Source organism: Pan paniscus, chromosome 5, assembly GCF_029289425.2.
Source record: "Pan paniscus chromosome 5, NHGRI_mPanPan1-v2.0_pri, whole genome shotgun sequence".
In the NCBI taxonomy this organism is placed as follows: Eukaryota; Metazoa; Chordata; class Mammalia; order Primates; family Hominidae; genus Pan; species Pan paniscus.
Window position 1 is genome coordinate 55,054,956 of NC_073254.2, and position 26,897 is coordinate 55,081,852.

At 49.8% G+C, this 26,897-nt stretch overlaps 1 protein-coding gene across 1 annotated transcript in view; it reads right to left on the reverse strand.

Annotated features, from left to right (window-relative positions):
• LRFN2 (leucine rich repeat and fibronectin type III domain containing 2) overlaps positions 1-20,311 on the reverse strand; it is a 195,234-nt gene extending 174,923 nt beyond the window's left edge. The window contains exon 1 of the mRNA XM_003833331.5: positions 19,806-20,311. The gene's annotated coding sequence lies outside the window, so the exon portion shown is untranslated. The remainder of the gene's footprint in view (positions 1-19,805) is intronic.
• Between the last annotated feature and the right edge of the window lie 6,586 nt (positions 20,312-26,897).

Here is a 26,897-nt window from a genome sequence, read left to right on the forward strand (position 1 = left end):
GGGGGAGAGGGGAGGGATAGCATTAGGAGATATACCTAATGCTAAATGACGAGTTAATGGGTGCAGCACACCAACATGGCACATGTATACATATGTAACAAACCTGCACATTGTGCACATGTACCCTACAACTTAAAGTATAACAACAATAATTAAAAAAAAGAAATCCCTAACATTTATATTCAAGCCAAAACTTGGTATGACGACCTTCAAGAGCAACCTTAAAGAGAACCACTTAAAGTATGTTGACAGTAGGAAGGGGAAGGCCCATTTCCTTAGAGTCTTTACAATATTATGTCTGTAGCCCCTACATCCCCCAATTTTAAAGATGAGGAAACAGTTTTAAAGAGCGGAGAAGACACTTGATCAAGGTCATACTGCAAGTCCCTGGGATTGCCAGGGTCCAAGGTCAGCCTGAGACTCCCTCCCTTACTTAGCCTACCTAGCTTCCTGGAGAAAAGAGTTGGAACCACTCAGGAAAGGAACAGTCTCCTGCTACCAAAGTCCTCTTCCCTGGATTCCAATGAGGAAAGAAAAAGGCACTTTTTCTCTGGGCTTCTAGTTTTCCTCCAAAGCTGGGAGAAAAATCAAAATGGTGGACACAGCCTGCTTCCAGCCAATAGGACAAAATTATGAGGTGGGAGGCCCTTCTGACTGATGCTGCCTTGGCTAAAAGAAAGAGCAAAAATAAATCTCCCTCAACCCTAGTCCCTAAAGAGCATAAGGGAAGTAACCTGTCCACTTCATTCCTTAAAACACGTGATTACAAAGCTGTCTTGATCCTTGACTTCCTCTCTGTGTCCCCATCTTCCTCCTCTCCACTTCTGAATCTCAGCTCCAGAGAAGATATGGGACACCAGGCAACAGAGCCAGAGAAGCCAACAGAGGTGGAACCCATGAGAGGGAAAGAATAGCAATTAGAACTTACATTGAGCATTGACTATGGACATGTTTGTATACAAGCACTTTGCTGTTGATCTTCACTGTTTTAGAGGACTAGGCACACCGTTACCCATTGAATTCCACAGCAGCCTACCTTGAGGAGTTCTGACGGGGTCAAGGGGCAGACCTGGCCTGGCTAAAGCGGAGGTGCTGGTGAGGTGGCACCAGCAGGCATCTTACAGAGACTATACCCCACAGATGAATTTCTAAGGCTCTGCTGGAAAACCCACAACTGCCATCACATTCTTCAATGCCCGTAGACAGCCTGCTCAAGAACTGGAATGCCCAAACTAATAGCTCTACCAGCTGCCAGATGATCAGTTTACCCCCAAAACGTACAAACAAAATTCACTCTTCCCAGACGGTCTGCAGTTTCCCCCTCCCTTCTCTTCTCTCTCTCTCGTGCGCTCATAAATTGGGTTTTACCTGTGTGAATTGACAACAATCTACTGACTGTCTTCCTCCTAAGAGAAATATGTACAGATAACTAAGCCTCAGTCAAGGTTTGACAGCAGCCTGGGCTGGCCTAGGCCTCTCTGGGAAAATAACCCCAGGCCTGCCCTCCCACAATGCAGTTAAGATACATGTGGACTGTGGTGTCTGCCCTGTGTCCTGTGAAACCCCTGATCTGTGGGCCTGGGGAACTGTGAGTTGGCATGCAGGCCTGGGATCTACGTGTCTAAGATGGTATACGAGAAATTGAGACAGCAGCTTCTCTGCATCAAGGAGACTCTTAGACGGTTCTCAGGTTTTATCAACAGCAGCCAACATGGCCCACATGGGTGAGGGGCAAAAAAAAGTTATGTATGTGGGTGGCTTACAGGCCTCCCCACAAGACGAAGATAAAGATCCTATGTGTGCTCTGTTTCCTGTCCTGTTCCAAATGCCTCGCTAATGCTAAGAAACACAGTGCTAAATTAAAGCCTACTGTATCCTCTGAGTCAGATGGCCAATTCAAACCTGTGATTATTCCCAGTGTCACTGGGTTACTAAACATCTCCCCCATTTCCTTCCTTCCTTCCTTCCTTCCTTCCTTCCTTCCTTCCTTCCTTTTTTGAGACAGAGTTTCGCTCTTGTTGCCTAGGCTGGAGTGCAATGGTGCGATCTCGGCTCACTGTAACCTCCGCCTCCTGGGTTCAAGTGATTCTCCTACCTCAGCCTCCCGAGTAGCTGGGATTACAGGCATGTGCCACCATGCCCGGCTAATTTTGTATCTCCCCCATTTTCACCTCTATTCTAACGGATAAAGAAACTAAGACACACAGAGATCAGATGACTTGCCCAAGACCACACAGAACCAGACGGGAGCACCCACTTACACTGCCTCCAAGCGAGGATAAATGGTGTGGTACAATGGGAAGGACACGGGTCACTCTGTCAAGAGCCCTGCCTTCCAAAGGCAGCTCTGGGACCCACAGCTTCATGTGGGAAGAAAATTGAACAATTAGGGAGAGATAGCTTGGTAGCCAGGGAGCTGGGAGGCAGGAAGCATGAGTCCCCACCTATAATCCAGGCAACAGAAGATTGAGACTATATTTAAGCCTCCACTGGGGGAGAAGCCCTGGAGGATGGGAGCCTATTGTTTCAAGGGAGGACTGGCCTGGAACCAGGGGAGAGTTGGTACATTCGAGGCATTTAGACCTCAGGGCTTTCAGGGGGTAGGGCGGGGATCATAAATGAGGAAGTGGGCCTGGGAGGGATTTCCAGGTTGAAACAAGAACCCCAGAGGCCAACAGGGTGTGGACTAGAGAATCTTCACTGAGACTCAGAAGTCTGGCTTAGAAACCAGAAGGAAAAGCCTTTCCATGGTCAGGACCATATGGGGTTTATATCAGCCCAGAGTGACACCCGTTTGGCATAGTGGTTGGGGGCAGGAGCGACCAGGTGGAATGCCGCACTGCCCAGATTTCACTGTTCAGACATGCCAAGGAGGATTAAGTAATTAAACTGGGGACCAGCAAGTCATCTGCCTGGTTCAAGCCTGGCTCCGCACTGCTCTCACTGTGGCAGAAGGTTTTCTGCATTCTGATCTCCATGCCTTCAATTTCACTCGCAGTAATCCATCCTCCACACAGCTACCTAGGCCAAGTTCCTTAAAGGCAAATCAGACCATGTCATTCTCAGCTTAAAAGCTTTCCAGGGCCTCTATCGACTTCCCCACCAAGACTAAGCTCCTCTGCATAGCATGCAGGGCCCTCTCAGGTCCGGCCCTGACTTCCTGTGCTGCCATTCAACTCCCTTGCCCCTGCCTCACCCTCTGCATTCCCTCCAGCATGGCACTGCCAGCTGCACCATGTTCTTGGGCTGTGAATGTCTCCCTCCCCCATCTCTGTGGTTCTCAACCCTAGAATCAGAATCCTAGGGAAGCTTTAAAACATCAATGGCCTGGCAACTGTCTTGGGGGTAGGGCTCAGGCATCAGTGTTTGTTATAGCCCCCCAGGTGATTCCAACATGCAGCCAGGGCTAAGAGTCACCATTCTCTCTCTAACCAACCCTCAACTACTTCCTTGAAGATTCAGCCCAGGTGTCTCAGCCAATCATCAAATATTTATTGAGCTGGGCACTATTCTAAGCAGTGGATATAAAAAAATAATGATAGCTAATATTTATTGAGCACTTGCCATGTGCCAGACACTGTTCTAAGTGCTTTACATATATTAACTCATTTAGCCCAAACCACACCTCTGTGGGGGCAGGTATTATTATTTCTTCCATTTTACACATGAAGAAACTGGGACACAGAGAGATAAAGCAACTTCCCCAGAGTCACACAGCACTGAGTTGTGCAGCCAGATTTCTGCACAGGCAGTCTAAGCACCAGTCTGCACTTTTAACCCTGGGCCACCCTGTCCCTTCCCCATTCCTGCCCCACATTGTTCACAGGCTGCAAGAGAGAAGCAATAAACCAACAAGCAGATACAGAGTGTGGAAAGGAACACCTGGGGCCGGGGGAAGCTGCTCTTAGTGAGAGCAGCAAGGGGCCGAACTTTAGAGTGGGAGTGGTCAGGCCATCCCTAAAAGCAATATTTAAGCTGACATCTGAAGGACGAGTAGTGTCCAGCCATGCAGAGTGTAGAGAAATGGTGTTCTAGGCAGAATGCAAAGGCCCAGAGGTGGAAAAGAACATGATCTTTTCTAGTAAATGTTCATGGTTCCCTCAGGGTGCTAGACATGGGGAGAAGGCACAAAGGAGGTAAAGAAATGGACAGGGCCAGTGCCTGGCAGGCCAGCTAAAGGGTTAGGATTTTACTCTAAATGCACTGAAACATCTTCAGCAAGGTGTGCGCATTGTCTATGGGAGAATGGCGTAGAGGAGCTTAATGGGGCCATTCAAGAGGGTGCTGCAGCCATTTAGCAAGAGGCCCCGGAAGCAGAGCTGGAGAGGAATCACCTCTTGCTGGAAGCACTGCAGGTTCCTGCCTCCAGTCACAGGACCATCATGGTGCATTATAATTGTTTGTTTACCTCTCTGCCTCCCCACCAGACTGGGAGGCCCTTGAAGGCAGAAACTAAGTCTAATTAGCTAGCCTCTGTCACCTAGCAGCTGACCAATACTAGGTGCTCAGTAAACATCTGTTAACTGCAAGTGAGTTGAATGGAATCATGCAAGGTTGGTTAGGTTGGCAACACATTGAAGAATTTCTTCTTTCTCCTTCATTGATCTGGGGACTTCACAGACCTTGGCCAGAATAAGAGGATGCTGCACCACTCCAGCCCTCAGTAGAGCCCCTCCTCTGACACCCACCATGGGAAAGCAGTGTTGGACTGCAGACAACTTGCAGAAGCCAAGGTCCGTCATTTCCCTAACCCCCAGCAAACCCCATAAGGCAGGGCAATGGGGAGGGAGGGAGCTGAAACCCAGAGTCCTCCCAAAGTAGGGGAACCTCGTGGCGCTGGGTGTTTTAAATAGCCCAGGTTTTAGCAGGCAATTGGGGCACCCAATGTGGGTCTGCACTTCTGACAGTGAGGGCAGGGCCAGGTCCGATGTTGGAGCCTCTGTGGCCCTCCTTTCTGCTGCCGTCACCACCAGCAGGTGGATCCCCAAATCATGTGATGCCTCACCTCCATCCAAATCAGAGACAGGCAGAGGAAAAGGGGAAGAGCCTTTGAGGGCCCCACAACAAGTTGGTGGCGGAGCTGGCATGGCCATGCAAGTGTCCAGACTCCCAGCCTGGTGCTCTCTCCATGGTACTTCTCAATCGACCTGCCCAGCCCCTCGCCTGCCCTCACTGCTCCTTGAGTTATGTCTCTCTGGAGGTTCTGAAGCTGCCCAGAGCACAGAGTCTCCGAAACAGGGGGGGCTCCGAAACAGGTTTCCTGGGAAGAAGCAAAGAACCAGGCCCTTCAGGACAGCAGCTACCCCTCCTCCCGTTCTGCTCCCACGCTTTGCTAACAGCATGATGGTTGAGGGTGTAGGGCCAAATCCCTGCATGCCACTTATCACATGTGTGGGCCTGAGCAAGTTACTTAAACCCTCTATATCACAGTTTCCTCACTAGGACGTAGAGATGATAGTTAAAATAACAGTACCTGTGCCCTAGGTTGTCACGGGCAATACATTAGATAATAAGTACAAAGGGCTTAAAACAGTGCCCAGCATGTAGTAAGTGCTTACTTAGTATGAACATCAGAGAGAACTTTCTAGATCAGCATCAAGGGACCTGGGCCATTATCCAGTTCATTAGCCCCCTGTGTGCCTCAGTTTTCCTATCTGTTAAATGGGGGAGTGATGCAGCCATATGAGTGGCTTAAAGACAACCATGAAATGCTAATTACTATGGGAAGTGTTTGGAAGTTAAAGGGAAAAAGTACCTTACAAGTGGGAGGCTTGATGGGCGTATGACCCCGCAGCAGAGGAAGGGGCCAATAAAGCACCACCAGCCCAGCAGGCTGCCTGGGTTTTATGGGGCTTGGGGCCCAGGCCACTTTCCTGAACATCATTTAGAATTTATAGACTCTTGTCCCTGTCCTTTCTGTTTATTTAGTTGCCTTAGAAGCCAGCCTGGCATTAATAGCATCTTTGCTGCCCAAGCAGGAGAATGCAGCCTTTTCTATGTTTAATCCCCAGCTAGTGGAAGGAGTGAGAGCTGGAAGTCCACAGAGAACCCTGGGGCTGCTGGTGGGCTCCTATAGTCAGCAGATGGGCTGTTAGCAGGCGGCCATGTTCATTCTGCAACAAGGTGCCTCCTCTACCTGCTGGGGGAAGGATCGGATAATGACAACTACATCAAATAGAATATTGGAGCCAAAGGACTGCACGAGCCCATGTCCTGCCAAACCTGCTGCCTGCATAGCCGCCCCAGTGATGACTGAGACCTCATAAATTTCATATGAATTTGAACAGAACTGAAAAGGACTGGAGGCATCCTGCCCATTTATCAAACACGAAAACAAGAGTGAGAAGCATCAGCTGAGAACTCCTGATGAAATCTAATCCTGCCTTCATCACTTACAAGCTGTGTGACCTTAGCTTAGGAATTTGGCCTCTCTGAGCCTCAGTTTTCTGTCCTATAGAACAGGTTTAAAAGTACCTGCCCTGACTATTCCAGAGGCCATTGGGATGAAAAATGAGACCAGGTACAGTTGGGGGGAATTTGGAAAGGATAGGAGGCAAGCTGCAGCAGAGTGGTCAGGAGTGTGGGGCACTGGGGCCAGATGGCCTGGGTGCCAGTCGCAACCCGGCCACTTCTTAGCTAGGTGACCCAGGGTGCATTACTCGACCTCTGTGTTTCAGTTCCCTCTTTGCTGTAATTTGCCTAAGTGACAGAGTTTTGTGAGAATGAAGTGGGACAGCATCTCTGAGCCTGCCGGAGCTCCATAAATGTGGGCAGCTAAGAGAGGCTCCATCCCCAAGAGTGTCTAGAATGGCTTAGGGCATGGCAGTGGATATCAGAAACAACTGGATTCAAATCCTGGCTCATCCATGCATTTGCTCTGTGACCTGGGTAGGGTGCCCAACTCATCCTAGTTGGCCTGGGACTTTCCTAACTTCAAAACTGAAAGTCCTGGCCGGGCACAGTGGCTCACGCCTGTAATCCCAGCACTTTGGGAGGCCGAGGCAGGTGAATCACCCGAGGTCATGAGTTCGAGATCAGCCTGGCCAACATGGTGAAACCCCATCTCTACTAAAAATACAAAAATTAGCCAGGCATGGTGATGCTACTCAGGGAGCTGAAGGAGGAGAATCACTTGAACCTGGGAGGCAGAGGTTGCAGTGAGCCGAAATCACGCCATTGCACTGCAGCCTGGGCAACAAGAACGAAACTTGTGTCAAAAACAAAACAAACAAACAAACAAACCACAACTGAAAGTACTGCATCCCAGGAATCCCCTTAGTCTCAGGCAAATTCAGACAGGTGGTCACCCTAGACTTGGAGCAAATCTCATTGATATTTTGAGCTTCAGTTTTCACATGTGCAGGGAGGTAATACCTACTTTGCAAAAGTAGTTGGGAGACAAAATGAGAGAATGCATATAAATATGGTATAGACAAACACTTTAATAACATATGCCATGTGCCAGGTGCTGTAGCATTTTGTAGCTATTTACCATTTTATACTCATGACAACCCTAGGGATTAAGTATTGGTGCTCGCTCCATTTTACAGAAGGGGAAAGTGAGGCTCAAAGAGCTAAGTGACTTGCACGAGGGTACACAGCTCCTAAGTGGAACTGCTGAGATTTGAACCCAGCGGTCTGACTCCCAGGCCTGACTCACTGTGCTAGAATTCCTCTCACATATCAACTGCTCATCAAGTAGTAGCTATTAATAAGAAAAGCAACAGAAACATCAGCCTCGGAGTTATGCTCCCAGTTTGTGTCCATCACGGGGTGGGGGGTGGCGGGGAGTGCTGGATGATTCTGAGCCCACAGGAAAAAGTATAAGCTTCACTTTACCTTTATACTTCACACTTTCCATAAATGTGTGGCCTGTTCCATAAATCTCAGGCTATGTAAATTTGGTGCATAATTGGGAGGCACTGCAGGTACCTGCGGCTCCAGAATAAAATCCAGGCAGCTCCGGAGAGAGAGCAGGGCCCCATTAGCAAGGACAGAGTGAGAAGTGGGCAGAGAGCAAGCTTCACTTCACAGCAGGGCCCACGGAAGTGCAGATGTGCAGGGCTGCACTCTGCCAAGGATGGCTCCTTGGAGTCATGGGACTCACAACATCCTCAGGCTCAGGACCCTTTTCCCCCACCTACCCCAATAAGGGGCATGCAGACAGCACAGGGGATCCCTGCTTCTCCCAAAACACACTTCGCCATGAGTGTGACCTGGGAGACAGGGAGATAAGTGTCTGGGCCATGGCAAGTAGCATATTGTGGCCTGACTCCAGCCATGGCAATGGGTCCTTAGGATGATGGAGGAAGTGGGGATGTGAGGATCTGGAGAGGAAGGACTCCTCAGGATGGTCTACACAAGACCCAGTCACCCCTCCCAACTCCTGCTCAGGAACCAGGCATCTCAGGCCGCAGTGGGCAGCACTCAGCAGGGCCTCCTCACTGCTGTGCACTAGTGAGGGCGGGCTGGAACTGGCAGAGTGCACAGAACCCCCAGCTCTTCCCCTGCTGCCCACTGGCTCACTGTGCTCCTGGGAGCTAAGCCCAGCTCCGAGGTGCTCCTGGGCTGCAAGCAGCTTTGCCTCTTAAACAAAGGGCAAGGGAACACACAAAGGCAGTCCTGAGAGAGACCCCATGGAGGTCAGGATGTCACCCTCCTTCCATGGACACAGGAAAGAAGGAGGGCAGATGGCAACCACACCACCCAGCCAGGGCTCCCACCAGCCTTACTCTGCACCTGTCCTTCTGCCCTTGCTTGGGGGCCAAAACGGTGGATATTGGGGCCCTAACCCTCTGTGGATATTGGGGTAAAGGAACTTGGCCCCTTGCCCTGGGGACATTTCCTGCTGTTGCAAGGTCCCCAGGCCTTTCCCCTGGGTGCAGTGAAAACATAAAGAAACAGAAGTCATGTGAGGACAAGAATGCCTCTTGTAGCACCATGAAGCCATCCCACCCCATCCCCACTTTCCCACCCCCAATCCAACTCAGGGATCACAGCACGTGACAGCATGCATCCTGGTTGAGAGAGGGGGCTCAGGAGCTGGCTGCTGGGGTTTGAATCCAGCTAATCCAAAGTTGAATTTTACTGTAATAGCTGTGTGACCTTGGGCAAGCTACTAACCCACTCTGAATCTTCATTCCTTCACCTGTAAAATGAAGTAATAACAATACCTACTGCACAGAATGAATGTGGGCATAAAATAAGTACATAAAGCTTATTTTAGAATAGCACAGGGCTCACAGCAAGCATTCAATACCCAGTAGCCATTATTATTATGGTATAATATAATATAATGCAAGCATGACCTGGTCATTCCATTAGCCTTCCTGAGCTACAGTTTCCTCGCGTTTAAATGGAGACAAGTCTGCTTGCCCTACTTCCTCACTGTCATGGGGTCCAAAGAAGACAGGTATGGCTGCAGGTAGAGCTTTAAAATGTATAAAGTGCTGTATGCATGGAAGGGATTAATATAATGCATCCTCCAATAAATACAAAGCAGTGTAAGCCTAATTCCATAGGGGAACATGATACAATGTAAGATAATACTCTGCATTAAAAACTGAATTGGAGAGAGACAAGACAGATGGAGAGAGACACGGAGAGGCAGAGAAAGGCCGAGCAGAACAGGGACAGAGAGTGAGGGCTGAACTGAAAGAGCAGCGAATCAATGTTGTACTGTAATTTAAAAACCAATACACAGTAAATATCAGCCTGGCATTGCAGCGCAGCAGCATGGCAGGGCAGCCCAGCCTGAGATAACTCATGCCTCAAGCTGGGCCAGCCACCACTGGGTCCCACCGGCCTTCCTTGTAACTCATGATCCATTGCTCTCTCTCCGGAGCTGCCTGGATTTTATCCTGGAGCCGCAGGTACCTGCAGTGCCTCCCAATTATGCACCAAATTTACATGGCCTGAGATTTACGGAACAGGCTGATCACAGAGCCCTAGAAGGAGCTCAGGGCCTTGACTTCTCTCCCCACCCCAAGAGAGAGACACTGAGCTGGGGCTTTGGGTCCTGGCCAGCCTGGCTCTGAGCAGACAGTGGCTGGGAGGCCTGGGCTTCAGTCGGGTCCCACCCCCAGCTCTCCTCCTGTGGTTCTTGCTGCTGTCTCATTCTGGTCTTCTTCACCTTCCTGACTCCTCTTCCCATAGTCCCACACCAACCCTCCATCATCACCTCATGTCCCACCCTAGATACTGATCCATGCATGATCCGTTCCTGCACCCTGACACCCCTGAATTCCTAAAACCCCACCCCCACAAGCATTCCCTCCTCCAGTCTGGTTCTCCCTGCTGGAGGTCCTCATTCCCTCTTCTGGGTCCTGGCCCAAGGCCCATTTTCTTTTCTTTTCTTTTCTTTTCTTTTTGGATATGGAGTCTCGCTCTGTCACCCAGGCTGGAGTGCAGTGGCATGATCTCAGCTCACTGCAACTTCCACCTCCTGGGTTCAAGTGATTCTCCTGCCTCAGCCTCCCGAGTAGCCAGGACTACAGGCACCCGTGGCCATGTCCAGCTAATTTTTCGTATTTTAGTAGAGACGGAGTTTCACCATGTTGCCCAGGCTGGTCTCAAACTCCTGAGCTCAGGCAATCCGCCTGCCTCGGCCGCCCAAAGTGCTGGGATTACAGGCATGAGCCACCGCACCAAGCCCCCAAGGCCCATTTTCTTGCCCCAAATACTTTCCAAGCCCTTTCAAACCAAAAGATCCAGGAGGGTCCCTTTCCCACCATTAGGAGCAGCCCTGGGACAAAGGTGTTGGGGTGGGTAGGAATATGGCCCAGGAGGATGTCTCTGGCTTTCTCCCCACACACCAGGCCAGGCTGAATCAGAAGGTTCCCAATCCAGGTTCCCCGTCCCTTCTGTGCCCCCTGAGTGCTCCCAGGACAGCCCCGCCCTCACATAAGCATTCAACAACCCTATAAAGTGGATGCTACTCTTATCCCTATCCCCATCCCAAGGCATTCATGACAGTTTCAAAAGGCTTCAATACTCATGTCCTGTGGCCTAACTCCCATCCTCTGTGGTGCTGTGTAGAGGGCAGCCTGCTTCTCCCCATGCCATTTCATGTGGACCCAGCCTAGTTATGCAAGCCTGGAATGAGATCTTCCTTCCCCACCGTGGTTTATTTTTCCAGCAGTCTGATCCCAACATGCATAAGGGCCAGGTGGGAAGGCCAGTCCTGAACTTATCAGCTATCATCATCCAAAACCCTCTGCTCCAAGATTCTTGTGACCCCTCGCCTGAATGCACTGTGTCTGTAAGGTACAATGAAAACCCCATCAGACCAGAAACCACTTCATAACATCTGTGCCTCAGTTCCCCTTTATGCAAAGTGGTTATAATCATAATGTCTATCCTGACTGCCTGGTAGGATTGTTGCAAGGGACAAATGAGATCATGTGGAGATTCCCCAAATTAATATCTAACTTAAGAGATGGTTGTTAGAAAGGAGTATCAGTTAAGAGGGTCCTCAGTGGTATTTTCCTAAGTATGGTCCTCTCCATGCTTAGAAAAATACCACTATTTCTACTACTACCACTAATAGCTCACACGTATATATTGTTCAATATGTGCCAGGCACTGCTCCAAGTACCTTACGTATAGTAGTTCATTTAATTTTCCTAACGACCCTGTGAGGTGGGTACTATTATTATCCTCATTTTGCGGATGAGAAAACTGAGGCACAGAAGGAATAACCCACTCAAGTTCACACAACCAGGAAAACAGAATACAATGCAAATCCTACAAATGCAGGCACAGGTACACACATTTCTCCCTGTGAGAAAGATGCTCCATCCACGAATTTTGGTGCCTAAATGTTCCCTAATAATGTGCCTTGTGTATCTGCTTTGTCCTCCTCCTTAGACATAAACTTCCCAAGGACAAGGACTGGTCTTTGCTCATCAGATGAAGACTTCCCAAGCATCAGGGATCTGCTTTGCCCATTTGCAACCACTCTGCGATTGCAAGCACAATCCCTGCCAGCATCCTCATTCACAGATTCTTGCCCCTCAACAGCTTGGGGAACCACCCTCTCCTCCAGGGCAATAGCCCTTATTGTCATGTGCTTAGAAGGTGTGACTCTGGACAGAGAGTCCAGGATTTAATGTCTATTCCAGGGGCTCTAGCCTCAGCTCCCCTTCTTCCCAGCTCAGCCCCTGTGACATAAGTCCTCAGGCAAGGAGGAAGATTAATGGTTCCTTTCAGGCCAGCTGTCTCTAAATTGGGACGATGACCCCAAATCTCTTCATCCTATCAGTTTCTATTTGGGTAAGATGGTAAGATGTCAGCTTAGCAGTAGAGCAGGGTGGGAAAGCAGCTTGAGAGCCTGTTTCTTAAGTGGACTTCATTACCATCACCATATAATCACCATCATCATTATCATCATCATCACCACCACTATCAGCTTTACATCAAGCAGTTAATCATGTGTGACCTTGACTGACTCCTAAGCAACACACACGAACACACACACACACACACACATGAGAATGCAGGTGAAGGGCTGCACTAGAAATCAGCCAGAACTTGGAACCGCCACCCCCAACATAATCAAGTCCTGGGGTCCACAAACAGGGCTGGAAAAAGTGCAAGAGAAGAAGTCAAATGATCGGTGAGACTGAGGGCTGCGTGCACACAGGGATTGGAGAGGTAATTCACCTTTGCAGTGTCAGGCTCCCTGGGTGGCATGTAGTAGGCATTCAATTAATGCTTGCTGAATTAAACTAAACAGGGGAAGACTGCTAGCCATCAAGTCGTGAAAGGGATGGGTGAAGAAGGATGGGATTGCTTACCACATCTTAAAGGAACAGGGCCTTAAGTTTGAAGGAAGTGAAGGAAGCACTTCAGAGCGAGCTAAAGGAAACCTCACTGCCATGGCAGGCAGAAAAGCACAGAAGCTATAGCCTCAAGAGGTGAGGTGGGCTGAGACTACAAAAAAGGATACATTAATGATGAGCGTAGCTTGATCCCATCATGAGAAATGGCAATGAGAGGGCTTATTTACCTCGACCCTAAGGACAGAGGCAGTCCACCCTTCTCCCACACCCTATTTTGGTGAAAACAAGTCAGAACTGAAACTGGAATGCCCATGGGCTGCCCCAGGGTGGCATTTCTCACTTGCTGGAGTTTAGTGTGAATAAAAGCTTCTAGCAGACTGAGAGCCAGGAAGGAAGACATGATCACCAAGAAGCGGCTGGAGTATGCACATGACCTGGCTTGGAAGGATAGAGGATCTGGTCACCCTTTGTCTGTGTGTGAATCTCCCTGATCCTCAGTTTCCCATCTTTAACCAGGGACAAAATATACCCTTCCTGTCTTCCAGGGTTGTTCTACAGAGCAGAAATTACTACGGCAGCTCCGAAGTGATAGGTGAATCTCTGGACCGGATCCAGAAGTCTTGGCACTCATCCTGACCCTGCTACCTGCAAATCCAAGCCAGTTTCCTCATCCATATACAAAAGAAGACATGGTTTTGTCCTCCTGAATGAGGTCAGAGGGCTATAGGGATGACAGAAGGCCATGTATTGACATGCTCTCTAAAGTAGACAGTGAGCTGGAAGGGTTGAATGGCACCCGCCCATGTCTTTGAGGGAGAAGCCAGTGCAGTGGAAAAAGGGAGTGTGTGCATGTATGTGTGAATATGTGGGAGTGTTGCATTTGTAAGAGAAGGTATATGAACTCATGAACGTGTGTACATGAATGTGTGCATGCATGTATGAATGTACAAGTGTGAGTATTTGGGAGTGTGTATATGTATGTGAACGTATGTGTGAGTGTGAGCATAAATGTGTGTGTGTATATGTGTGGGCATGCAAGTGTGGATGTGTGTGAGGTATGTGGACATGTGTACACTGGTGGGTGTGTGTGTGTATGAATGTGTGTGTATGTGCACATGTATGTGGTGGAGTGGGGAGGAAAGAGACACCCTCATTCAGACGGCAGCCCTGGGATCCTGGTCATTCCAAATGAAACCCAGTTACAGTGTTTGGTCATAGACTAGTCAGGAGCACGAAGCAAAGAAAAGCCTCCGGTCAGTGCTGTCTGGCAGAAGAGGATGGAAAGGAGGATGGAGGACCCCAGCCAAGTAACTTCCAGGGCCTAGATGGCTCCGCAGAGATGTCTGCTCTGAGGCTGGATCATGGACTCGTAAATCAAAGGATCAACCTCCTGAACTGAAGAGGCCTTAGGAGAGCACACAGGCTCTAAACCACAGGCGAGGACAGGAAGACAGAGGGGATGGCCAAAGTCACACAGCAAGTTACGGGCAGAGCTAAAAGGAGAGCTCATTCTAGGTTCCGCTGCACCCCAGCAAGCATTCTCTGACCAGCCGTCAGTGCCTTGTGCTATAGGAGGACCTCTAACCTCTCACCTCCATGACCCCAGATCCCCATCCATCCTCCCTCCCTTCTGCCCCAGGGGGACATTTCTAGGTACTATAGTGACTTCATTACAGGAAAGGTTGAGTCAAGGAATCAATTCTACCCATCCAGAAATCTTCAATACCTTTTTAGAATGACAAGGCCTCATCTTACAGTCATTGTTAGGCATTTTTAGGAGGTTCCAGGAGCTCAGAAAGTCAGAAATGCCTTTGCCTTCACTGCCATCATCCATTGCTCTCTCACTAGGTACTGAGACCCTGGTATGGCTCATTCCCCAAACTTCTCCAAGTCCTGCAGGCTGAGTGGCCACATTTCATATGTTTTGGGGACCAGAGAGAGTCATGTAATATCAAGGCCTACTTTACAATTATTCTGAAGTAGGAGCCTCCACAGACCCTCAGTATTAGTTGGGGGACCCCCTGGCTTCTTTGACTAAAGCCGCCTTAACAGGAGAATGAAAAAGAATGGGGTAGCTGGGAACAGAGTACTACTTTTGGAGAAAAGGAATAGGAAGTGAGTCCCTGGGAAGAAGAAATGAGAGGGCCAAATAGACTTTGCATCCCCAGGAAGTTTATTAGAGATCTGGGTTAAGGCAAGAGGGAGCCTGCTCCTCTGTGTTGTCCTACACCAAAATGGGGTAGAGGAAGGGATGTGTTGAGGGGAGAGGACCCAGGCAGGAAACATGGAAGGAAGAGGGGTTCAGAGATGCTCAGCTTTCTGCTTCTTTAGGTTGTTTCTGGGCACGTGAACTGTAGCTTAGCTCCTGCTGGTGGGTGAATTAATATAGGACATGCCAATAATAAATGCAGTGAATTCTAAAGAGCCCAACTTATTTTGCAATCTCGTATGTTTTTGGGGCTGCCCTGTTAATATTGGAAGGTTGCCAGGGAGGCCCCGGCTCTCCTGCAGACAATCCCAAGCAGGTTGATAAATTAAGAGAACACAGTTTTGTTCCTTAATCCAGCTTGGCACAGTTTAACACCTATATCTTGTCTCTATAGTTCCAGTCTGTTCCTCAGGTTGGTCTGGTCTCCATTAGGCTTGGCCCTTGGAGACATTCAAAAAAGCAGGCCCAGACCTGTTCAAATCAAAGATGCCCTGATTTTCCGTTGCATGGAAGCCTTGGGTCTTCTCTGCAGGGCCCCCATACCTTCTATACAACCCTCAGTTACAACGCAAGGAAATCACTCAGAAAAAAAAAAAAAAGACTGATAAATCATGACATGGGTAGACCGTGTCCTTACTAAAACTTGCTTGGTGATTTGGACTCAATAGTTGAACAAGCTGAGTGGCCCAGAACATAGCTATTTTTGACCCTCTGTTCAAAGTTTAGCCTTGTGTTCTTGGGCAGTCAACCCAACACTGTCCCGACCTCCCATCTTGATAAAATGGAGATCCCTACTCAGGTGATGCTGATGCTGGTCCACAGACCACACTTGGGGTAGCAAGTTGCGAGTGCATCTGTCTCCCTCACTATCTTCTGGATTCCCCATCTCACTAATCCACCTCTTCTAACTAACACTTACCTCTGTTAATTTTAAGACAATGCATCCTCAGTGGGGACAATATCGCCCCCAAGGGGGCAAAAATGTGTGCTTGGTGGGGAGGCAAAAAAAGAGAACTTAATCTTTTGATATAAACAGTACAGATATACATATATATATAGTATATATTGACATATATACACATATATACATATATATAGTATATATACACATATAGTATATCTGTGGTATTAAAATATAATGGGAGGGTGTGATTAGGAAAAACCCTCCAAAAATGCTTCTACCAAAAATGCTGCCCATGTGCCTCTTCCTAGCTTCCTGTTACCAGTCCCACCCAATTATGTGAACCACAACTGCCCTGTTTCTGCAGGTTCTTAACACCCCTTTTCTCAGAAGGCACAGTGTCCACCTGCCTGGCCTGTAATCACTGGTTAACTGCAGTCCCACATAAAACTGACCCGTGAAAGTCCACCTTTAGTGCCCTGATACCTGAGTATAATTATATTTGACATTTTAGTGACAGTCTTAAAGAGAAAGGGTCACAAATATAGCTGTGAGTGCTAAAGGGCTTGTCCAGTTTACAAAGTGCAGTCACACATGCTGCTGTGCCCTTCCAACAACCCTGGGGGATGACCATTAGCATCCTGTCTCATCAGTAAGAAAACCAGGCCCCTCTCTCAAATTGGATATATCCCTCCTGCTACTACACAGATAGGACCCAGTTCAATCACAACCCCTGCCCAGGCCCCACAGAGCTGTATCCATTCACTTTACCTGGGCCTCACAACATTCCTGTGAGGTCACCCTTGGGGGAGTGGGCAAGAGAGTCAAAAAGAGAAGACTGGGTGCTGGCGGCGGTTGGGGGGGTATTTTACATTCAAACCTCAGACAGGAAAGGGTGGCTGGTGATACTTGTAAAATGCAGAGCCCCACTTCCTGAGCAAATGTGCATGGCCATAAAAATCCAAAACAAACAAGAGAAAGGGAGGGAAGCAGGTGCCAGGGCCCCAGAGGTGAAATTTGCTCCTCAACCATCAATTCTCAAAGTTTTCTGGAGGGCTTTCTGGAGCCTTTTAACAATCAGCTTATGTCTGATGGCATCAAACCCTCCTGGCAGCTCCCTGGACAGGGGGAAGTTGGCTGTACTATCCTCCATGTCTCTGAAGAACTCTCCCTCCCTTCCAACCCTCCCTGTTTCCACTGAAGACTCTCCCAGATCTGAAAAGGGGTTTGGGGACTGCCAGGAAAACATCAGGTCATAATACATCTATTGGGTACATGCTATTATTTTATTTTACCAGGTCAAAACACAAAGACTCACATTGTTAACCAAGATATGGCAGAGTCAGAATTTGAACCCAGGCCCCCCAAGTTGAGGTTTCATTCCATTATATGACAACTCTATCCCTTCAATAAGTTGGACCCTAAAACTCCACCCCTACCCAAAGGAAAATCACAAAATACTCAAATTGTTGTTGCTCTTGTTCAGAGTCCAATTCCACTTGGCCATCCCAGGTTGTTTATTGCTATATGTCTCTGCTTCCAGTCTACCAGCCTCCCCCATCAGACTGTGAACTCCCTAGATGCTAATATCTACCTTAGGAAAGGGGAGTTTCTGAAAACAATTAATTCCAATTTCACTTCTCCACTGTCCCTGGGTAGACAGACCCCACGCCAGGAGCTTATAAGCCTCTATACATCCACCCTGCAAAAAAGGAGAGCAGAACCTGCTCAACCCCACAGGCTGAAGAGGCTTGGCAAACTGGCACTTGGAGGCCAGAATCCCTGTTTTTTTTTTTCCTTTGGAGCTGAAGCAAAGATAAGAAGAGCAATTCCTCCTTCAGTCAAAGAAGGACTCAGTTGGCCAGAAGGCTGCCTGGTTTCCCCGGTGGCCCCACCCACTCTGACTGCATTTTCTTCCCATCTATCTTGCTTCTCCTCCTCAGCCTCACCTCCTGGAAGCTCCCAGCTCACCCTCTCTCAGGCCAGACTCCTCAGCTTCTCACGTTTCTGGGCCTGAGCAAAGAACTGGCACTTCACAGAAGAAGGAACCCTGAACCCCAGCCTCCAGCCCACAGCAGGCAGGCACCCAGTTCTTCTAGACAGGAGATGGAGCTGGGAGCCAACCTTCCAGAGGCTGAAACAGAAATGCCAAGTTTGCTGTTTGCATCCCCAGGATGAGGGCAAGAAGATAAATAATTACATTCCTGGTCAGGAATTAGACCAGAAACTCTAAATTGAGGGCTGGGCAGGGGGCCTGAGCAGAAGCATGTGAGGAGGCCAGAGGGAGATGCAACTCTGCACTCCCAGCCAGAGTCAGAAGGGAAAGATGACATTCCAGCATCAGCAGAAGGGCCCAGGCAGCTGGCATGGTCGGCGGAGGATGACGGCTCCAAGTGCAGGCCTTTTGGAGCTTCTGAATCCTCCCTACAGGACTCTGACCCCCTTCAGCCTCTGATGTACCCCACAAGGAAATGACACTACCCTCAGGGCTCTGCTGTGTGTGGCTATATAAAGCTCCTGCCAGAGGGCAGCGACCAGACCAGGGCACAACCCCAAGACCTAGTTCCCTTGCTCCCCACCTTGAGTTCCAAATCGGCCCCCACACAAGAATAACAGCCCACATAGAACCTCTAGCCCTGGCCCCTGGGAACTTCACAGCCCAGGGAATGGCAGTTTCCTCCCTAGCTTTGCTCCTCCCCAGCAGCAGGGGGTCAAATTCCTGAAGCTTCCCCCTCCCCCAGTACTAGAAGGCCAATCAGGCCATGGAGGCCACAGCTGCCACCTCCCTGAAACATACACATGCGTACACACACACGCGTACACACACACACACACACACACACACACACTCCATTGTGGCCAGGGGAGGGGGTCATCATCTATAGCCATGCCTGTAACTCCAACTCAAGAGTGCAGGCTCTGACATGTTCCCTGTCCCTGCAGGTGTCTGTCTGTCTGCAGCTGTCTGCTGTCGCCGGGTGCATTTGGCAACAGTCTGGCTCAGTCCCTCTGCAGTCTCCACTCAGGCTCTCTTCTCCCTCCTGCTCTGGTTTTCAGAGGCTCTATCTCCCTAGAACTCTCTGTCTCTGTCCTTTGTACCGGGCTGATGGGAAGACGAGTAGGACACCTCCCTCAGAAGGTCTGTGCAAAGTAAGGCACTGTCCACCTCGGAACGGTCTACTGCTCTCCCTCCTCCCTGCCCAGGCCAACCTTAGAACCAGGGCAGGGCTGGGTGGGAGACAGAGACCTAGGAACCCAGGCATGGCTAATGCCACTTTCCATATTGCTTCATCATGCCATTCTGATGCCCCAAGCTGCATACACACACAATCCCCCTGATCTGCTTTCTGCCTGAGGCCTGCATAGGGTCCCTGAACCTGCCCTGCCTGCCCCCCTAAACTGCAACCATGCCTTCCTTCCTCCCATCCGCTCTGCATCAACCCTTCTGCACTTGGCTTTACCCCACCCCACCCAGTCCACAGAGCTCAGGGAGTCCCCGGCGCCCCCACCTAGCCCCCAGCAATGGCTCTAGCCAGGCCTTGCATGTGCGGAGATGCAACAGAGTGGTCTGGCGGCAAAGTTCTCCTGCTGTTTTCAACGGTTCCATCCACCCGTGGCTCCCCGTCTCTCCATCCTGCTCTCCAGTCTCACATGGACCCCGCTCTCCCCGCTCCCCGCCAGAGTTTCACCCCCACTGTCGGAAATAAAGACTAAAGAAAGGAAAGGAAATCTTTCGCGATAAGGATGGGCGAAAAGAGAAGGGGGTGTCCGCATGAGCACCTAGGATGCGGGGAGTCTTCAAGCGAAAAAGAAAGGGATGCAAAGTTCCCGGTTCCCTCGGGTGCGTTCAGCCCCGCGCCGAGCTCCCGCGGACACCCGGGATCGCAAAGACGCAGCGCCTGCGACCACTCACCTGGGCGAGGCAGCATCTACCCCCGGCTGGGAGGCACCGAGGCCGGCTCCGCGGGGCGCCCGGGCTCCCCGGCTCGGCCACGCATCCTTCCCCGCCCGAGACAGACTCGAGCTAAACCCTCCGGCGGCTCCGGCGAATGCAGGCAGATGGTGGCCTCGGACGTCCACGCGGGGAAAGCCCTGAGCCGCTTATTCAGTTATATCCACGGCATTTAGCAAGAAGAAGGGGGGAAAGCACAACTTGTTCTCTTCTCTTCCAGATTAAAGAAAAATAATAATAATAATAATCCCTCCCTAGGAGGATGCCGGTAGGATTTTCCGGATCGAAGAACCCCGGGCATTCCCAGGAACCTCGGGCATCTTGGAATGTGGGGTGTCTTCAAGTTCAGACGAGCCTGCCGGGTTGTGTATGTGTGAGTGTATGTGTGTCTCAGCGAGAGGGAGCCAGGCACTCACACCCACACGCACACACAAACACACTCCCCCGTACTCCCCGCATGCACACTGCCCCCCACGCGCGCGCGCATACGCGCGTACCCGGTTTCTCTCTCCGCTCCACACACACACACACACACACACACGCACACACACACACACACACGGATCACACGCTCCAATCTGGGAGGGAGTCGGGCGGGCTGCGGAGACAGCGCGGGGCCAGCAGTGGAGAAAACCCAGCGGCCAGAGGCGCCCAGGAACCCGGCGGCCGTGCGCACGGTCCCCGCCGAGCTCTCCGGCGCGGCAGCCCCCAGTGGCGACCCGCGGAGCTGCAGGAGCCGAAGGCAGCCTCTGCGCCCGCTGCCCTGCCCGCTGCCGAGCGCACCCGCTTCCGAGACGACCAACACCGCCGCGGAAACCAGAGGGATTCACGGTCCTGGCAGGGGTGGCGCGGGGACGCACGGTGGGGCGGGAGTGGGCTGGGGCCGCGGTCGCGGAGGGAGGTGGGCAGGCCGCGAGCCCCGGAACCGGGAGGGCGGTCTCCGCGGTCCAGCGGCACGGGCAGCCCCTGCGGAAGGCGAGCCGGGCGGCCAGGGCTGCACCTCTGCAGCTGGCGACGGCGCTGCCACCTCACGTGCCTAGCGCGCCCTGCAGCCGTCAGCCCGCCGCCTGCCGGAGGAAAACCCGACCGCGCCGGCCCTAGGCTGGGAGTGGGGGCTGGGACGATCGCGCCCACCCAGTCCTGGGGCCCAGTTCAGATTCTCGAATCCTGGTAAGGGACCTATGAATAACGAGCGCCCCGTGCACGCACACACACGCACTTTGACTTTTCATGATTATTACAAGAATCAGTGAAGGGTGCAGTGGCGCCAAGTGTTTGCACAGCATCTTTACAACTCTTCACTTGTTTGATCTTCTCAGCAACCCTCATTTGATGTGTAAGGAAACTGAGGCCCAAAAGAGTAAAGTGACTTGTCCAAGGCATGTGGTAGGTAGCGGAGACCCTACTCAAAGCAGACTGTGAGCTTACAGTCAGAACACCCAGGTCTGGCCAGGGTCTCATCTTTGGTTATCCTCTCTGCCCACTATAAACAACTAGTTACCAGAAAGGTAGGACCGTCCTCTGCCTTACTGGACTCCCCAAGAGGCATTTCCTTCCTTCTGAAGAAAATGAAATTTTGAGATTCCTGTTGGTACTCCAGCTGGTAAATCCAGGGGCAGGAAGAATGTCAATGTTGCAGTCCTTCTCTTCTCTCCTGGTGGCTAACACATCCCGTGCACCTGTCCCGGTTACCCAGAGGGAGGCACATGTTGTATGTGGGTGTGTCTCTGCAGCCCAGGATTGGCTCGGCTGGATACATCTGTAACATACGACCCTGTCTCCTCTCTACACACATGCATAACTGCAGAAGCCGAGGCAGCTGGTCCTCATGTGTGCACCCTCCACATGTGCACCCCGGGAAACTGCCAAACTGGCATGCTGCATATCCTTGAAGACAAGCCTCTCCCTGCAGGAATTCTGGAAAGCCTGGTGGGGGAGGGGCATGGCCAAGATGAAACTCAAGGTATATGGGGTGGGCCTTGGAGAGAAGGGATCTAACTCAGGAGCAGGGAGTGAGGGATAGAGGTAGGGAAGAGTCATGAGAAGGAAAGTAATGAGGAAGGAAGAGGTGAGTAAAAGGAGGTGTGGAGTAGAAACTGGGGAGGGCAAGTAGGGAAGAGGAAGGGGAAGGGAAGAAGGAGGGGAGAACAGCAGGGAAACTGCCTTACTCTTTGCTTACCTGAGGGCTTGCCTACTATTGGCGGGAGCTCCCAGGAAGAAAGGCTTAGGAAGAACCACAGCCTGGGCTCAAGCCTTTGAATTCTCCCAAGGGTTGGGGGCAGTGGGCTAGGTTATCTCCCCTAACCCTCAGTCACCCATGAGACAACCAGAACGGAGTGGCAGGGATAGGACCAAGCTGGCACCAGAGTAGAAATGGAGCTGCTTTTAGAAACCAGAAAAGCATTAGAATGATGTGAATGAGGGATATAGGAAGGATGGATCAATCTCTGCTCTAGAGTGAACCCAATACTCCATCAAGAAGTTTTCTCAAGTCAGAAACATGGATATTCCATGAAGAGCCAAGACCTGGGTCATTGGTAATTCTGAGAATTACTGGTTTATTTTTCTAATTACATTTGCCCCAACATAACCTGAGTACTGTGCTGGGGCACAGGTGGCCTGGATGCTCACCATGGCTTTGTATTAACAAGCAATGTGACAAGTCCCTTTTCCTCAAAGGGTTTGGACTGTGCATTTTCTAAGAGCCTTTCCAGCTCTGGGAACCCCCAAGCAACCTTGACAGATGGAGCAGGATGGGGACCACATACATCTTGAGAGGCCAAGAGAACACCAATCTACAGTCACCGTTTACCATGAAAATCCCCAGAAGATAATCCACACTTGGATCATGAAAAGGTGAAAGATGGTGGATTTCTTGGCTCCTTGAACAAGCCCACAAGGACTGAGTTAGGGTCACTAACGTGGCACCTGGCTTCCTGTACTGGTTACTTACCTCAGAGTTGAGCCAGGGCTTCCCAAAGAGGTGATCCCATCATTCCAGAAGGGGTTGGGGAGTGAAAGCCATTTTAATAATGGGCATTTTGATTCTTCTTCGTGTTCATTCTGCTAAATAACCCTGTGATGAACATCTTTGTACCTAAGTCTTTCCCCACATTCTTGTTTTTGTGCTTAAGCTAGACTCCCTGAAGTAGAATCACTGGGCTGGAGGGTATGAACATTTTTAAGGTTCTTTGTACATACTTTTTTTTTTGTTTCAGTTTTAGAGCCAAGGCACTGAAGTGCAGGGCAGATAAATGATTTCCCAGAGAGCTCCCAGCAGGTGCTTAGGGATATTTTCACACACCCTTTCATGTCTCGATGTGGTAGAGAATGACTGTGCCTTGTGCTTTAGGCTGCACATCAAGGCAGCACTCCATCCTTGAATATAACTTCAATGCCCCCAGTAAGAAGAAAGTTTGGGCTCCCTGCCACCCCCAATCAGGACTCGCCTTCCCCTGCAGGCCATGCCTGCTCTCCTTGACACCCCTAACCAGCCTTACCCTGTTGTCTGTATCTCTTGGTTTGTTCACTGGACTATAAACCCCAAACCCCTTGGCACACTTCTGGGCACATGGTTGGCTCCCAACCCTCACTGGCTAAATGGAATCACAGTGTCTGATCAGAAGAGTTCCCAGAAGGGTTTGAGGTAGAGAGGCACTCAGCCTGAAGAGAAGGCTGATGTGGCCTAGGCCTTTATAACCAATGAAAAGACGCCTTTGCAATGGATGACGGTGAGTCTCTCTTCTCTGTATTCACTGAGTATGAAAAGGAGAGGAGACTGGCTTTTTGCAGTGAAGTATTCTGGTTTGATGACAGGACAGAGCCCGGTGAAGCTATGGAATCCCAGGGTAGGGACCATTGAACCTGCTTCACTAAAGAAGGGGTGCAGTCTGTAATCCCAGGTTGTGCTAGATACACTTCTTAGAGTTTCCCTTGGCTCACTGTGGCCTGAAGAGTGACTTTGTGGGCTGGGGAATAAGAAAGATCCTGGACAGTTTCATAAGGTCTTGGGATCTCCCTCCACTGAGTCTATTCCATGGACTGGATGCTGGGAGCCACTCCTGAATTAGCACCTCGTTCACTGAGCTTCCCCCAGGACCAACAGCCAGCCCAACCCCAGTTTATCCACAGGCCTCGGCCTTAGCCTCACAGAACTTGGACAAATGCATCCTCAGGAGCTGAGGGCCCAGCACCAGGGTGCCCTATCTGGAGATGAAGGGTGACGTCTTTTATTTCTGCAGTGTCTTCTACCTCTCCTCCCTTCCCAAATGCTGGATTAAGAAGAAGCCAAAATAAATTCTTATTAATATGCATATGTATTCCCAAATTCCTTAACAGAATGACTAACACCACCTACAGCCATTAGCTCTGGTTTGTTTTCTAAATCCAGTTTACTTTTCATCATTCAGCCCTCTGTTTACCTCTTCCCCTCCCCTAGGCCCAAGGGACTCCCTTCACAGACTCACCCTTTTGCCCAAATACCAGGTCTGGGAGTAGGTTCCTGATGCATCAAAGGATCAGACAATACAGGGAAATCATAATCAATCAAAATAGAGGTCCTTACTGAGTATTTTTTGTTTGTTTGTTTGTTTGAGATGGAGTCTCTTTCTGTTGCCTAGGCTGGAGTACAGTGGCATGATCTCGGCTCAGTGCAACCTCTGCCACCCAGGTTCAAGCAATTCTCCTGCCTCAGCCTCCGGGGTAGCTGAGATTATGGGCATCCGCCACCAAGTCTGGCTAATTTTTGTATTTTTAGTAGAGATGGGGTTTCACCATGTTGGCCAGGCTGGTCTCGAACTCCTGACCTCAAATGACCCACCCGCCTCAGCTTCCCAAAGTGCTGGGATTACAGGCATAAGCCACTGTGCCCGGGCTTTGCTGAATATCATTTATGTACCTCCTAGCATTTTGCTAAATACTGTACAGGAGAAGAGAAAGAAGGAGAAGGCAGAGTTTCCTCCTGGAGAGAAAAGACATACCAATGCTGGCACCATGACTTACAGTCTATAAAGAGCATTCCCAAATATTACCTCCCTTTTTCATCACAACAATCTCATGAAATAGATCATTATCCCCATTTTACAAACAAAGACACTGAGTCCCACATAGGTTAAACCTGACGGCTCCAGGCATTTAGAGCTATTGACTGGTGGCACTGTATTTCAAACCAAATCTTTTGACTCCACATCCCAGGCTCCTTCCTGTGAACAAGACACCCTCTCTAATGCTAGCCTTGATGCCACTAAATGGTGAATTACCTGATGCAGCCTGAAGTGCAGTAGACATGTGGCAAAGAGAAGGACAAGGTGTCCAGGGCCACACTGACAGACACACAGAGCTAGGATATTCTAGAATTCAGGACAGTGAGGTAGAAAGAGCACCAGAAGGGAAGATACAGGAGCAGATTCTGGTTCTTTAGTGTGACCTGGGGCAACTTTTCCTTTCTCTGGGCCTCATTTTCTCCATCTCTGAAATGAATCTGGGATAAATGGTCTTTGGGATTTAATGAAAAGCAATAAAGAAAGCCACTCAATGACGAACTGAAGACAGCAGATGCCACTGACTTCCCTGGCTTTCTACCTCCTGCCAGGGAAATTCCTAAACCTTAAGGGTGGTATTGAAGTGGAGAACACTATGGGTTGTGGCAAGTGCTCAGGCGCATCTGGGAAGCATCACAGCCCTTAGTGCCCCAGGGCTTCACTGGGCCACCCTGTCCCCCAGCTCAATTTCCTCTCTTGCCATAAGGCATTTAACAGTAAGAGTGCCAGGACTGTAGGCCAGCCACTCCTCTCTGTCCTGGATGAGGATTATTGTATTTAATTCTCAAAAAACTCTAGCAGGTAGAGTTATTATTCCCATTTTACAGATCTGGAACCTAAGACACAGAGAGGCTCAGTAACTTGCTAGGCCAGTGAGTTGGCAGGTGGCAAGGCCACAATTCTAATCTTGACACTCTAGCTTTAGAGCGTGTTACAGAACTGACTGGTTGAGAAGTAAACTTGTTAAAGGAGAAAGAATAAAAGGAAAACCACTATCTCAGTCTCCAAACTGGACAGGGCAAATCCCCCTCTTTTCATACCAGCTCTCACTCCCTTCCTTTACCTCTCCCTGACTCCTTTTATGTATTGTTGAAACATATAGTCATAGTGTATGGTTTGTTTTATAATCCAGTCAACTGCAGAAGCACAGCTATTGTCATTTATGTCCCTGCCTTAACATCCTTCACCCAAGAGATTTATCGCAGCAGGAATTGACTGACTACAGAATTCTTTCCATTCCTTAATCAAGTCCTTGGCTTTCCTTTCAAAGGGACATGGAGAATGGAGCAGAAACCAACTCATGTCTGCAAAACAGTAATTCCATTTAATCTAATAAAACTGCCTTTGTGGGTTCCATGTGAAAAGGACAGGGCAGGATTAAGGGAAAGTTAAGCTGTGGCCCCATCCTCCACTCTGGAAGAGCTGATCAGCTGTGTGTTCAAAAGGCTGTCATATAAGAGAATAAGGTAAAAACAGAAAGTTTGAGGAAATTCTGTATTTCAAAAAGAGGACGATCACCTCAGAGCAGAGAAGACAAGACTTCAAGGAGTCTTGAAGGTGGATGACACTTGAAGGATGGTTAGCATTTTGGTAGGTAAAGCGATGAGAAAAACGTATAGTCCAGGCAAAGGCAAGGTGGCAGGACAGTAAAGCAGCTTTGGGGGCATGAGGAGTTTTCTGGCGTGACCAAATCCCAGGGCAGAAGAAGGCCTAGAGGTCAAGAGTGTGGGCCCTGATACAGTCTCTGGGTTTAAATTCAAGTCCCCTACCTCTAAAGACAGTTACTTAAGGCCAACTACAGAACCTCTCTCTGCCTCTGTTACTTCCTCAGTAAAGCAGAAATAACAGTGACTATGTCACAGGGTGGATGAGAGGATTAAATGGCGTGAATGACTTTAGAATATTGAGTGGCTCATAGTAAATTTTCAAGAAGTGTTAGTTGTTGTTTTACCGTGATTCTTACTAAGAACATAGTGGGAAGTAAGAGTGCAGAGTTGGTTGACACTACCTTGAA